Below are 14560 nucleotides of genomic sequence, written 5' to 3'. Positions count from 1 at the left end.
GTAGTTTACTTTGGGATTAAAGGGGCAAACCAGAGCTTTAATGCAGGTGAGGAGAAAATCCCAAGGAGCCAAAGGTGGGAGGGGTGACCATACCCCTTTCCCTGGTGCTGCTGCCCTTCAGCCCTTCCGCAGGACCGTCGGCTTGCACTCAGGCCTCACCTGGTCCACGGCACCTGGGTGAGAGCCCAGCAGCCCCAAGTGGCCCCACCAAGGCGGGAGTCGGCCGCTCACCCCAGGGGCATTGTGTCCCCTGCTGGCCTGCACCTGCCCGGGCTCACCCGTCATGCACCGCACCCCCTGGGCACTGCTGGGCACCTCCTGGGAACGGGGGGCAAGGCAGCGTGTCTGCCCTCCAACGCCTGCTTTCCAGTGTAGGGGTAACAACCAGCTCGTGAACGGACAGGGGGAGCAGCCAGGGCCGGGTCTGGGCAGGGCCAAGGTCTGGGGCAGCGGCCTGGGGAGGGTCACCAGACTGAGGACCGAATGGGGGGTTTCTGCAGAGTGACCACGAAGGTCCCTGGGGAGGAGCCAAGAGGCAGGGCTGCCAGGAGACCCAGCAGAGAAGCTGCTCAACTCCTGGGGTGCAGGGCTTGGCCAGTCCGGAGACTCTGGCCTGAGGCAGAAGGGGACGCCCTGACCTGCCATCACCACGCCGGTGCCAAGGAAGCAGGTTTGGGGCAGATTTAGGAGACGGAAGACACGGGAGCTGCTGATGGATGGAGGCGAGCTCTGAGAAACCGAGTCACAGAGGACCCGGGTCCCTGGGCAGACAGGAAGGCCGCCACCGAGGTGGCCCAGCGGCAGGGGGTGGAAACCAGAGGGACGGCGGGGGGGTGGTGCGGACCCGGGCATCATCCTCAGACGTGGGCTCGGACACGCCCCGCGGGCGCTGGAGACGCTGGGCAGGCCGTTAGGCGGAGTCTGCACTTCTGAGCTGGGGGCTGAGATCCTCTACAGCTGCGGGCAATGCAGACGCGTGGACTCCCCAAAATGCAATTGTTAACAGCCTCCTGTTGGCCAGAAGCCTCACCGACAACATCAACTGCTGAGCGACACTTCTAGACGTTACACGTACTACATGAAGGTAAGAGGAAAGAAAGTGTCACGAGCAGAATCACAGGGGCAGGCGGAGGGCTCAGCGGGGAGGGCGGGCGGCTCTTGATCTTGGGGTCATGAGTCTGAGCCCCACACTGGGTCCAGGGATTGCTTAAATAATTTTTTTAAAAAAGAAAATCACAAGGAGGAGAAAATATATTTAATTCATAGTACTTTACAGAATTTAGAAAAACACACAGACGGACAGACGTGCATAAGGGGACCCACGAGGTCCAGCCCTTGCTATTCAAGGGTCAGCCGCACACCCGACGTCAAGACGGGCACAGGGGTCCTGCCTGCCAGCTCCGCACACGGGCAGGCGGCTCCAAGCTCGGGCCGCGCTGCGCTCACCAGCAAGGGAGACCTGGCGGCCTCGCTGGGCGGGCCTCGCATGGAGGCCAGGAGGCCGGGGCCCAGCCTCCCCCAGGTCTGTCAACGACGCAGCAGCACGCGGGCCAACAGGCCCGGGACGGGGCGTCCCAAGCAAGAGGCGCTGGGGCCCGGGGCCTGCGTGGGTGTCCTGCGTCGGGCACCTCAGGGAGCAGGACAGACGCACCGTGTGGCCGCCCGCAGCGCCCGGGGACACAGACCAAGGGTCGCGGCCAGGCGGCTTCCGAAGCACGGGAGGAGCACCCGTGCTCAGCAGTGGCCCGCGGACTCCGAGGCAGGGCCCCGGGCTGACCCCACAGCGGGACCCACGGCACGGCCCACAGCGTGCAAGAGTGTGCAGGACCCAGCTCCACCACCACCAACAGATGGACACTGCAGATCTGCAGAACCTACTAGAACCCTTCCTGGGCCTCCCAGGCTCACCAGCAAAGCCTCCTTGAACCCAGGAGAGAACGAGGCTGGCGGGCGCTGCGCCCCCCGGCCCCCAAACCCCCGGCCCCAACCCCTGGCTCTCCACCCACAGGCTGCCTCGCAGCTACCACCCACAGGTGACGTGAGCTCACGTCTCCGGCCGTCATGCCATCTCTGGGGGCAGGGGAAGAGCCGTCTTCACTGACCCCTGTGGCCCCCGGCCACAGGCTCGCTAACTGCACGTCCCCTAGAGGCCTGCACCCCTAAAACTGGGCCCCCCACTCGGTGCATGAATAAACGGCCTCAGCCTCCTGACCATGACTCCTGCGGCCAGCAAAGCAGTCCTCTCAGAACGTGTCACCGCCTAAACCTGAGCACCGATCCCAGCCCGCAGCTCAGGGAAGGCCTCGTACCAGCGACAGCAGCTAAGTAGTGACCACAGGCCCCCGAGCCCCCCCAGGCCCCCTGGCTCCCGGGCACCATGAGCCGCATTCTCTCGCCGGCCCGGGCAACGTGCAGGTGCAGGCCGAAGCTGCCCGCTCTGCTCCCGAGCACGGGGCCCACCGGCCTTGGACGTCCAGGTGCCCGGGGGCCTTGAGGGCAGGAGCTGGGGCGCACCAGGCCGGCCGGCGCCTCCAGAGCCCGGTGCTGCAGGTTCTGGGCCCAGAGCTCACCAAGCTCCCCCGCCTGCTCCGCACGTGCATCACCCCATTCCCGCCGCTTCAGACCCTAGATGGGGGCAAGCAGGGCAGGCAGTCGGGGACGAGGGCCAACAGGCCTGCCCAAGGTCGCACGGCCGCTCAAGGCCTCGGCCAGACCTGAGCACGGGAGATACGCTGGGGAGGCAGAGGACGGCCCTCCGAGAGGCAGCCCCCCCGGCCGACATCGCCTCCCGGGCTGGCCAGGCCGCACCTGCCCCAGCGGAAGGCAGCCCCCTGAGCACACGCAGTGCCTGACATCTGCACCCACACCGCCCGGCGATGCACCAAGGGGTCCGTTAAATAGCTCCGGGTCCGTTTAACATCCAACTGTATTTATCAGAAAACAAATCTGATTTTTCTGGATTAAATGTGCTCCATGGTCATGTAGCAATGACGGCGCATGTACAATATTCATTATTTTTACATTATTCTTCAGATGAAAAAAAAAATTTGAATCCCAGCATCTACTTCTAGTTTAGAAGCAAGGATTTTGAGTCTCACATTTAACAGCCAACAGGACGGAGGCTAAATTCCATAAGGGTCTTAACGCCCAGAGCAGCAGGGAGAGGATCTTTCAAGCCATCCCACTGCACACGTCACCTCCACCTGCAGCACGAAGCGTTCCTCTGTGCCTCCTAAAACACATTCTGGCCTCTCACCATCCGGCCGGAGGAGCGAGCCAGACGCAGGGGGTCAAAATACACAAGTCGGTGAGCGCCCGCCCTTGGCAGCCAACGGCCAACTCTACACAGGGTGTAGCTTTCGGAGTCAATGTCCCCGCAACCTCCTTGGTGACATCACTGACACGCAGCCCCTGGGAAACCGCGAGCCGGGGTCAGCAAGGGGCTCCCTGAGGACGCTGCCTCACACCCCCGGCCCACCCGCCAGTGCACTCCTGCTCGGTCGCCTGGGCAGGGAGGCGAGGATGGTGCCCACCGGGGCCCCGGGGACCCTGCGCACTGCTTGTAAGGCCCGACAGGGCTCACGCCCAACGCGCAGCCCAGAGCAGGGTTCGCACCCACGCCAGCCGAGCAAACCGATGCACGCAGGCCAGCTGAACACGACAAGCCAATGGGACTCACCCCAAAGACCAAAGACGCAGGAGTCACATCCCGCTCCCTCCGCCACATCGTGAATGGGCTGCACAGGCCAGCAGGTCCCCACCTTTCGGCTGGAAAGGCTGCCTTTCAAAGGAGATTGATCTGCCTTGACTTAATGGAACTCTACTGAGGCAATGATCCTTCTCTCTCAAGCTTCAGGAGCCCTCAGCTAAGAAGGCCGGACGCCACTGAGAGCTGCACGTGCCTCCGAAGGGGGCAGGCCTCAGCTGGAAGCAGGAGCCCCCAGACTGTGGAAGGAAGAAGCGAGAACCCCCGCGGGAGAACCGACATCAAGCCTTGTGCGCCAGCCATCAGGTTGAACGTAAGGGAATGAATTTTACATAGGCATTCCCAGGGGGTAAGCCAGGGAAGAGTGTGATCGCAGGAAGCCGTCCTTCAAAACGGGGGAAGTGACCGAACAAGGTGCCCCACAGTCTCCCCGCCGCTGGCGACTGAGCCCTCTCCCTCCCGGCCCTCGCTCCACGTGGGTCCAGGTCACCTCCAGGGCCGGGTGAGGACATCGGGGGACGGCAGGTGCAGTCCCGGGCCAGAACAGCTTCTACTTTTATTTTCAAATATGTTAGATTGTTTAGTGTCCTTCACCTACCTCCGTACCATTTATCTGAAATCCAAAGTCACACAGAGGTCCTATTCCTCCCTGACGAGATCGTCCACCAGCATCACTGTGTTTGCCCGTAACGAAACTCAAGCAAACAGCAAACCCTCTTCACCTATGAGCCAGGTGATACGGACCTAGATTCGTAGGATGGAAAGGAAAATTTAATTTGCAAAGATTTTTCTCATGACAATACTTAGCATCGGCAAGGGTACAGCCACCCCCATCTCTGCAGTGCCCGATGCCCCATCCTTTCTGAAAAGCAAGCTGGGGATCCATTTGCCCGACCCTCTAGAAGGTCTTAGGGCCGTGGTCTTCCTGTCTAGGACTCTGTCCAAAGGATGTAATCAAAATGTTCCACGCAACACCATTTATACTACAGAAAACTGGTAATGGCCTCAATGTCCCAAACAGATTTTTTAAGGATAATAATATAACCATAGAGCAGAGTGTCATAGTCATTGGCAGTGGAGCTTTCAAAGAATATCGAAATTACATGAAATAATCTTCAGGATAAAATGCGAAGTCTATAAACATACATACAAGTTCTGCACATAAAATAAATAAATAAATAAATAAAAATAAATAAATAAATAATAATAAAAAATAAAAATAAATAAAATTAAAAAGAATTTAAAAATAAAATAAAAATTAAAAATTAAAAATAATAAAAAATAAAATAAAAATAAATTAAAAATAAAAATAAAAATAAATAAAATAAAAATAAAAATAAATTAAAAAATAAAAATAATAAAAAATAAAATAAAAATAAAAATAATAAAAAATAATTTAAAATAAAATAAAAATAAAAATAAAACCAAGTTCTGTGCATATTTTATATCAGTAAAAGAACCTAGAAAGAATCTACTAAACTATTAATGGAGATCTTCTAAAGGTATTGGAATCAAAGACGATTTTAGTCATTTTTATTTCCTTCTTTGTTTCTTTTTCCTTCTTTGTTTCATTTCCCTAATTGTCTTCAGTAAGAAGGTAACCAGGAAAAGGGGGAACTCCAGAGACTAGGTGTGTGACAGTCACTGCAGCTGGGCCTAAAGGACAGTGTGAAATAAAGCGGGGCTCTGCAGAGTGGGCATGCTGGACCAGCGGCTGCGGCCCCGGCCCACGTCCACGTCCGAGCTCACGGTGGCAGGGCCGGCCCCATGGGGGCGATGGTGCAGTTGCACCACGGCTGCCGGTGCCATGAACACAGGCCCTTCCAGAGCCTGCACCACCCCAAGGAGGACGGCACCAGCCCCCATCCGGGAGGCCGCGGGGATCAGAGGCCCCCACACACGGGCGCCCCGGCCACCCTGGTCCCCCGGCTGCACTCAGGGCCGCCGATGGGCTCCTGTTCCCACCCAGCTGCCCGGTCTGCAAAGAGCTGAAGCGCCATCCAGCCAGGACCCAGGGAGCTGCATCTCCCGAGGGCTCCCTGAGGCGCTGTGATCCTACACACCTAGGTTCGTCCAAAACGGCCAATGCTTCACAAGAGGTACACGTTGGCATGTGTGGTTGCTTAATCTAGGCCCTCGTGGATCAAAACGGAGAGTCTTAAAGATACTAGTTTTCCATTTCCCCCCCCAAATGCGAGAAGCAAAGGGAAATGAACCTGGTAGGACAATGTGCCCTGGGATGAGCTGGATCCTTCTGGTGAACAACCCACGGCGCAGGCCCTGTGCAGCCCCCCCGCCAACCGCAGACGGAAGGGCTTGTCTTCCAGCCCCTCAATGCGCCCCAGCAGGCCCTACGGCTCCAACGGCCGGCGCCCACATCGGACCGACGGAAGAGGTTTCTGCGGAACAGAGCAGACCTCAGCCAACAGCACAGCTGCCGCTTCCCCGCTTCCTCTGTCTTCCATGGGACTCAAGGTTCAACATGGACAAAACACAGTCCCCAGTGGCCCAGTTCTCAAAACGAAGGCTCTTGTCGCCGACACAACAGGCCCGGAGAGCAGACGCTAGAAACAGGAGTGGGGACGGGCGGTGAGGGAGGCACGGCCAGAGCCACAGGTCAAGGCAGGGAGGGACGAGAGGCGCCTGCCGTCGGAGCAGCCACTGGGACCTGCCCCAGGACAGAAGCGGTGCCACCCGCCTCACTGGTGAGCGGTCCCTGCTGAACCAAGGCCAGCTCGGCCCCGCCTGGGGCAGCCCGGGGTCCAAGCCCAGACCCCAAGCGCGAGAAGGCCGGGGCTGCGTCCGACGCCAGCTTTTTCTCACAGAGGTAGGGCCCCGGGTGATCGGCAGGCTGCGGGGCCTTCCTGCAGGCCGGGGCTGGTGGCAGATGTCACAGCGCTGCGCTGAGGACGGAATTAGTTCCTATACGGGCCACACTGAGAACACCTGGCACGCAGTCAGAGCTCTGCAAGCGTTTGGAAGCGCGGCCCTTCGTCTCTGACCGAGTGCCCTCGTGGAGGCCCAGGAGCCCTTCCAGAAGCAGCCTGGCCTCCTGCCGAGGCTCTCTGCTCTGGCCTTCGGGAAGCCGGGAGACTGTACCGTGGAAGTGCCCTCCCCGGCCCGGGCAGAGACAGTGGGAGCAATGCCCGGCTCAGTCCCCGCCAGCACGAGGCCCGGCCCATTTCTGAGAATGGTGGCTGTGCACGGAACTGGCCGGCCACAGCCAGGAGCCTGCCACCCTGCAGACCCAGGAGCAAGGAGGCCGCACACCGACACCGCGGGTCCTGGCCGGCACCTCTCCCCGGGGCGGACGAGATGGACCCTTTTTGCAAAGTGCATGCAACGGCTCTACTCTGCAGAGACATCCTGGGTCCATTCAGGATGAGGACACGCAGATGTTGCTCACACCCACCTGATTCCTGACCCTAACGTCCCTGGAGGAGTCCAGCCCCGAGTCCCCGTCTGCAAAGAGAAGACCAAGTCATTTGGCAGGGGCCCAGCTTAGGAGGCAGCTTTGTAATACGAGCAGCGTGTCCGCTAACAACCAGAGCGAGACCATTAAGTTCATTACACCTGTCACTGTGCCAGCTGACGACCCAGACTGCCGGAGATGAAAGCACATTGTGCCCAAGGAGTGCCACCCAGCCCCCTCCCGGCGCAGCACGCACACACTTATCTCAGACAATTTGTTCTCCGCGCCTGCACCTGCGCACGAAGAACGCAACCGTAAACAGCTTGGAACTTGGCTTTGAGAAAACTCAGGCTGGGGCAGCTGAGAGCCAAGTTCGGCTTTGTCCTCAGCAGGTCGGGGGCGGAAGACTAGGTGCCTGCCTCCCCCCCCCCCCCCCCCCCCCGCCCCGCACAGCGAGGACTGTGGGGGGGCACGGGGGAGGAGGCCCGGCAGAGGAAGGCCGCAGCTGCTCCGTGCATTCTGCTGCCCTGCAGCGCTGCCAAAAATAAAAGCGAGAGACACACCCTTCTCATTTCCGAACCAAGTCACAGAACCGCAGGCGATAGGCGGAGGCCTCCTCCCAGCTGCAGGGCCGGCAGCTCCCGGGGCGCAGCGCCTGGACGCCGGCTGCAGAGTGCGCTTGCGGAGCGAGCGTGTTGCAGACAGCGGTAATTTATTTATCCCTGTCATGTAACATTAGCAATCTGTCTGGAGCTTGGCAAGCACCGACTTGCACTGTCATATAAACTGTCTGACAAACTTAAAGTTTCGTAAACGGTTCTCTTCCAGCAGACAATAAAGCATCATAAAAAAAAAGAGTTGTCATCTCTTTTTCTGTTCCTTTTCCCTCTTCCTCTTCTATAAAAGGGTTGCGGGGGGAGGGTAGGGGGGCAGAGAAAAAGAAAGAAAGAAAAGCAGCAACAGAGGAACCTATGCAAACAGAAATGATCCCTTGGCAGGATTCTTAACCTTGAAAGGTTCTCAACATTTTTCCAGTGCCAAGTAAATGAGTTAAATAAGTGGATGGGGAAGGGGCGGTGTGGTGGGGGTCAATCGTGAGAGGGTACAGAGCAAAACCCGCAAAGCAAAAGTACAGTCATTAAAAATTAATAAAGGGTGTGGACATCAGCTCCCCACCCCCTTCTGCTCATGGGGATTTGAGCCAGACATTCTGCATCCTCATTAAGTGGTGTCTGGCAGGCTGCCGGAGTTTTAGTGGGTTCTGGGAATGCCAATATATTAACCAGAGGACTTTTTGCATACCCTTTAGAGTTTTTATTCTAGAAAAGTCAACCATTTGGCACGGCGTAGCCTTATTTTTGTTCGGGAAAGCTCTCAGCTGCCAATCAACAGAGAAATCATAGCTGTGTTCTTCGTAATTTCCAAGACCTATCTGGAAAACAAGCCTGGTGGAAAGAAAAGTCCTCGCAAAAACAGTTTAAAAGGCCAAAGTTGCCATTTTTAGTGGAAATTCAAAGAAAAACAATCCGTACTTAAATCACATGGATAGGAGACAACACAAACACTACTTTCAATTCCTCCTATGATAGAGGAAAAAAACAAGAGTAACTGGGAATGCGAATGCAATATTTCTGTAGCGATTAATAGTACAGGTGCTAGGGGTGGTTTGCTTTCGTTGCCTAACGGTGAAACGAGTAACGCGCAAAACTGCTCTAAAAAAGCAGCGGGTCTTGTGGCCTAAATTCTCAAATAGTAGGCAGAAACTTTACGTTCCTATCTTAAAAGATTCACGTTCCACGTGCGCCCATAATATAGGTCAAGATGTAATTCTAGACTGACTAATCCCATGCAGGCAGAAAGTCACTTTGACACCAGAAAATAATGGCTTCCAGAGTGTTTTCCGAGACAGGAAGAGAGAGAAGGAGGGAGGCAGGGAGGGAGGAAGGAAGGACGGACAAACTGATGGGCAGACAGGACAGGAGGACTAGAGGGAGGAAGGGAGGAAGAGGGAGAAGGGACAAAAGGGCAAGTTGGGGCTACATGGCAATCTTGCTACTGTTTACAGTTAATAGTAACGTGTCTACATCAAGCGTGTTTAACATTTCTAAAAACTTTCCAGATTAATAGGGAAATAGGGAATAATCTCTTTGTAGCTGTTGCTCCTTGAGTTTTCGTCCTTTTCTCCTAACCCTACAGACACATCGTGGAAACCCCCTAAGCCTAGATGATTAAACATGAAGAGAAACAGGGCAGGAACCACCAGAAATATGTGACTTGTAAGTGTCACAACAGCACGTGTCCCCGCCCCAGCCCTGAGAGCGTTTGGGCTTCCACAGGACACACAGAGCAATCCCGTCCAGCCTAGACCGCGGCTGGGTGGCTGGGCGGCTGGGCGGCCGTTGGCTGGGTGAAAGCAAAGGGATCCAATCCGGACTTACGGGTCCGCACTGGACATCAGGACAGAAACTACCGTCGTGGAGCAAGTCCTTCTCACCGCTGGGCCCCCCTGTCCCGCTGGGGTCGCCCCTCCCGCCACCCAGATGAACAGAGAGTGTCCCAGGAGCAGCAAGGCTTCCCTGCCTCACCGTTCAGTCAACCAAGACTGCAGCACAGTCCCAAACTGTAAACACCTCTGCAGACGGGTCCTCGCTCTCAGCGCCAGGCAAGAAAGCTATTCTTAGAACACGGTCAGCACTTAGGGGGAAATAGTTGTCTATATACGTGTATACCATGGTGGGGGTGGGGGGCAAGGGGAGGCTTTGATTCTCAAATTATGTGCCAACAAATTGGCACAAAATCCCTTAATAAGCAGGTGGCACCGGCTGGATTCCTCTGCAGGACTGTGGTCCTGCAAACCGAGCCCCCAAGAGGGTTTGAGAGGCAGCCCTAAAACCCTGTGGGAAAAGTCTTCTCCATAATAAATAGAAACCTATGTGAACTAGAACCATGACCAATAACTGCAAACTCTTCCAAGGACAAGAGAAGAACACTAAGAAATTAAAAGGGTCTTTTAAAACAAGGGGGGAAGGTAGCTACAACTCCATTACAGCAAACCCTTTCCAGCATTGGCGGTCTTGGCCCTAATTCCTAACAGTGTGTTCAATGCCGATAGCAAAGAGACTCTCTTAAGAGAACTAAGCTTTCAAACATCATGAGGGATTTACCCGAGTTTTAAAAGGCACTGCTTTGCAAGGGCCACCACCCGGCATTCAAGGGGTGGTAGGAAACCAAATACTGTGATTCAGTAAATGTGCACGGGATGGGACATACTCAGACCTACTCACTCGTCCGTGTAATGAGTAAAGTTTGACCTTATGATCCTCTCCTGAACACAAAGAATATGTTGCAAGAGGACTGTGCAGAGTATGAAGACATATATGAAAGACAGTAAAGTCTACATAAATATTACAAAGGACGGGGATCCCCGGGGGGCTCAGCGGTTTAGCGCCTGCCTTTGGCCCAGGGTGAGATCCTGGAGTCCCGGGATCGAGTCCCACGTCAGGCTCCCCGCATGGAGCCTGCTTCTCCCTCTGCCTGTGTCTCTGCCTCTCTCTCTCTACGTCTATCATAAATAAATAAATCTTTAAAAAAATATATTACAAAGGACTAAATAGCCATATACATGCAGAACATGGCTTGATGCAACGGCTGCTTCTCAGAGCAGACTCTCGGAACCTTCCCTGTTAACTCACGGCTCTGTCCAGAAGCTCCAGCAGAGACACAAAATGGAAAACTGTCTTTGTTGGCCAAACAAGTGGAAAGGGCCGTTTTCTTTTAAAGATTTTATTTATTTATTCGTGAGAGACACAGAGATAGAGGCAGAGACAGAGGCATAGACACAGGCAGAGGGAGAAGCAGGCTCCACACAGGGAGCCTGACGCAGGACTTGATCCCAGGACTCCAGGATCATGTCCTGAGCCAAAGGCAGGTGCTCAACCGCTGAGCCCCCTGGGCATTCCAAGGAAAGGGCCGTTTTAAAGAAAAGTTTCGGGGATCCCTGGGTGGCGCAGCGGTTGAGCGCCTGCCTTTGGCCCAGGGCGCGATCCTGGAGACCCGAGATCGAATCCCACATCGGGCTCCCGGTGCATGGAGCCTGTTTTTCCCTCTGCCTATGTCTCTGCCTCTCTCTCTCTCTCTCTCTCTCTCTCTCTCTCTCTGTGTGTGTGACTATCGTAAATAAATAAAAATTAAAAAAAAAAAAAAAAAGAAAAAGAAAAGTTTCCTAGTCCCAGCCATGAAGGAAGCCGCCAAGCTGGGTGCCAGCCCCGGGGCCCAGAAGGCCGCGACCGCCCCCCACCCGTGCAGGCACCTGCTCCAGCGGCCCTGGGCGTGGGCACCTGCGGCTCATCCGGGCGCGCAGCTCAGGCCCAGCACATAGTGGGGCGTGGTGAGCGCCGCCCAGCACATAGTGGGTCGCCCTGAACCTTCAGGTCGGTGACCAGGTAGCGCAGGGACCCCGGGCCGGGCGGGGCGGGCAGCTGACGGCAGAGGAGTCGCAAGGAAAGGGAAGGTGTTCACGGGACGCAGAAAAGGAGCAAATCGAAATTACCCAGTTCTGGCTCATTAAAGGACTCTTTGGGGAAAACATTTAAGGATGGAGCCAGCGGACGCCCCCCCCCCCCCTTCCTGCTTCCTTCCCCAACAAAGTTTTAGGCCCCGAAGCCGCCTGCAGCCCGGACCGCGCCCCCCACGCCCCGACCCGACCCGGACCGCGGGGACCCGCTGCGCTCCCGCCGCCTCCTGCAGCCGCCGCGCCCCGAGCTCCGGCCCGGACACGGGGTGGGGCCCCCGCGACCCTGCACCGCCCGCGCCGTGCACCGCCCCGCGCTGTCCGCACCCACAGCCCCCCGCCGGGTCGTGCTCGGCCCCGGACCTACAGTCTGCACGCCGCGGCGCCCCGAGCCCGCAAACGCCCCTCGGGTCGTGCACAGCACCCCCTCCCCCTGACCTGCCCCGCACTTCCCGGCGCCCCCCGCCGGGTCCCGCAGGCCCCCCCGCGCTGTCTGCCCCCCGCACGCCCGCAGCGCCCCGGGCCCCCGCAGCCCCCCAGCCGAGCACTGCCCCCCCGACCTGCGCCCCGCGCTGCCCCGGGCCCCCCCGCCCCCCCGCTGACCTGCTCTCCCCGGCCGGGTCCTCGCAGCCCCCGGGGGCGGGCAGGGCGGTGCGGTCCTCCCGGCCCCGAGCGCAGCCGCCGCAGGACGCCCCGGGACGCCGCCGGCCGCGGGGGAGGCGCGGGGCTGGGCGGCTCGTGGGCCCGAGGACCCCCCGCCCGCGGCCGAGACCGCCACGGCCGCCCCTGCGCTCACCTGCGGCCCCGCGGAGGGGGAGGGGAGGGAGGGGGGGAGGCGGGGGGCGGGCCCTTTAAGAGGCGGCCTGACCCCGGCTCCCCGCCCCCGCGCCCGCCCCGCCGGGGCCCTCCTGGCGCGGGATCCCCGGGCGCCCCGCAGCCTCCGGGCCGAAGAGGGGGGAGGGGGAGCCGCTGCCCCGGGGTCCCGCCTCCAGGACGGCGTCCGCCTCCCGCCCGGGCCCCTGCGCGGCGGAGACCCCGACCCGGACCCGGACCCGGACCCGGAGGGACCCCGACGGACCCCCGCCCCGACCCCCGCCCGGACCCCGACCCTAATCCGGCTCCGACCCCGACCCGACCCCCTCTGCTGCGGAGACCCGCTGGCGGCCAGGCTGCGTGGGGCGACCCCGACCCCGGCCCTGACCCCGCCCCCAACCCTGCACCAGCCCCGGCCGCGGCCCCCGCAGGACCCCGACCCCCGCAGGACCCCGCAGTCGGGGCGCAGGCGGCAGCGGGACCCCCGACCCCAGGGAGGCGCACGGCCTGGCGCAGGGGGCGCAGCGCGGGGCCGCGGGGTTAGGGACCCTCCGCCTGGGGGGGGGATGGGCGGGCACCTGGGCTGGGACCCGACGACCCTCCCTCCTCGGGGACCGCGTCCCGCTGCGCGGAAGGGGCTCGGCCTCCCGGAGCGCACCCAGGGGCCCGGGGCTGCTTCACCCAATTTTATTACAATCCCCAAAATTAGAACATTCCCCTCCGCCCAAGCTGACCCCTCCCCCCGCCCCCCCCCCCCCCCCCGCAAGCACCCGGGGATACTAACCTGGGGCTTCAGGCAGGACCTGGGAGACGCACAGCTAATCGCATTAATTTTCAACTTTGCGTCGTGTCAGAGAAGAGAATCGCTTGAAATCTATGAATGATGTGTCAGTGACATTTTAGGGAGCGAGATGGAGGCTTATGGCAGCTTCCCCTAAAGAGCTGGGGCCGCCCCATCCCGGTGACGGCTCCGGAGCACGACCAGCCCTCGCTGATGCCACAGCGGCCCACCGGGTGGACCCCATGCACAGGAGCTGCAGCCGCCACTATCCCGTTCTGCAGATGACAGGGTGGAGGCCATAAAGATTCAGTCGCTTGTCCCCACACCGCAGACATGGGGCTTAAATTCCTGGCTAGTGTAAAGTGTACGCGTGCTGCCACCTACCTACAGCAGCTTCCACTCCCAGGTCAGTGAGGCTGGGCCCCAGCGAGGGGGCACGTCCCAGGAGGCCCAGGTCCCAGGCCCACAGGTGACCTTTAGCCCGAGGACACCTTTAAACTTGCTGCTACGGTAAACTTTTATTAAATGAGTAGTGAGCTAAGTGTTGAATACGGGTTATCGGAATCTGACAAACCTGGACTTACTAGTTAAGATTTCATGGACATGAATGCACACCACACTAACGGCAGCTCCCATGCTATGGGGTTGGAGAAACTGTGATCTTGCCCTCTTCGGGTAGAAAGAAATAGGACTTTTTCCTTTAAAAAAAAAAAAAAGATTGTATTTATTTATTCATCAAAGACACAGGCAGAAGGAGAAGCAGGCTCCCTGCGGGGAGCCCAATGTGAGACTCGATCCCGGGACCCTGAGGTCACGCCCTGGGCCGAAGGCAGACCCTCAACCAGTGAGCCCCCCGGGGCGTCCTTGACTTTTTCTTTCTAATTGACAAACTATCCATGGACAATGAAGAAGAAAATGTTTTTTTCTAAGACCACAAAACAATTTATTTTTCTGCTTCAACTGTGCATGATTTCCTTGTGTTTAATTTAACCCTTTTATTTTTTTAAGATTTTATTTCTTTATTTGAGAGAGAGAGAGCATGCGCCTGCACCAGCAGGGGGAGGGGCAGAGGGAGAGGGGAGGAGGATCAGGCTCTCCACTGAACACAAGATGTGGGCCCCATCCCAGGACCCTGGGATCATGACCTGAGCTGAAGGCGGCCACTTAACTGACTGAGCCACCCAGGCGCCCTAACTTAACCCTTTTAAATTGAGAGCTGAGGGATCCCTGGGTGGCGCAGCGGTTTAGCGCCTGCCTTTGGCCCAGAGCGCGATCCTGGAGACCCGGAATCGAATCCCATGTCGGGCTCCGGGTGCATGGAGCCTGCTTCTCCCTCTG

At 58.1% G+C, this 14560-nt stretch overlaps 1 protein-coding gene across 19 annotated transcripts in view; it reads right to left on the bottom strand.

The window, feature by feature from the left end:
• The window catches only part of LDLRAD4 (low density lipoprotein receptor class A domain containing 4), a 386138-nt gene extending 372543 nt beyond the window's left edge, over nucleotides 1-13595 (bottom strand). For 7 of the 19 annotated variants that reach the window (XM_072757822.1, XM_072757826.1, XM_072757839.1 and 4 more), the window contains exon 1: nucleotides 13226-13575. The gene's annotated coding sequence lies outside the window, so the exon portion shown is untranslated. Of the gene's footprint in view, nucleotides 1-7681; nucleotides 7820-12231; nucleotides 12388-12424; nucleotides 12446-13019; nucleotides 13131-13225 lie in introns of those variants that run through there. The other 12 variants (XM_072757836.1, XM_025997595.2, XM_072757844.1 and 9 more) reach the window with 12 other exon arrangements.
• Nucleotides 13596-14560: the final 965 nt, after the last annotated feature.

This window comes from Vulpes vulpes, chromosome 5 (genome assembly GCF_048418805.1).
Source record: "Vulpes vulpes isolate BD-2025 chromosome 5, VulVul3, whole genome shotgun sequence".
NCBI lineage: Eukaryota > Metazoa > Chordata > Mammalia > Carnivora > Canidae > Vulpes > Vulpes vulpes.
The sequence above is the reverse complement of the archived record's forward strand: the minus strand, read 5'-3'. Positions and strand labels throughout refer to the sequence as shown.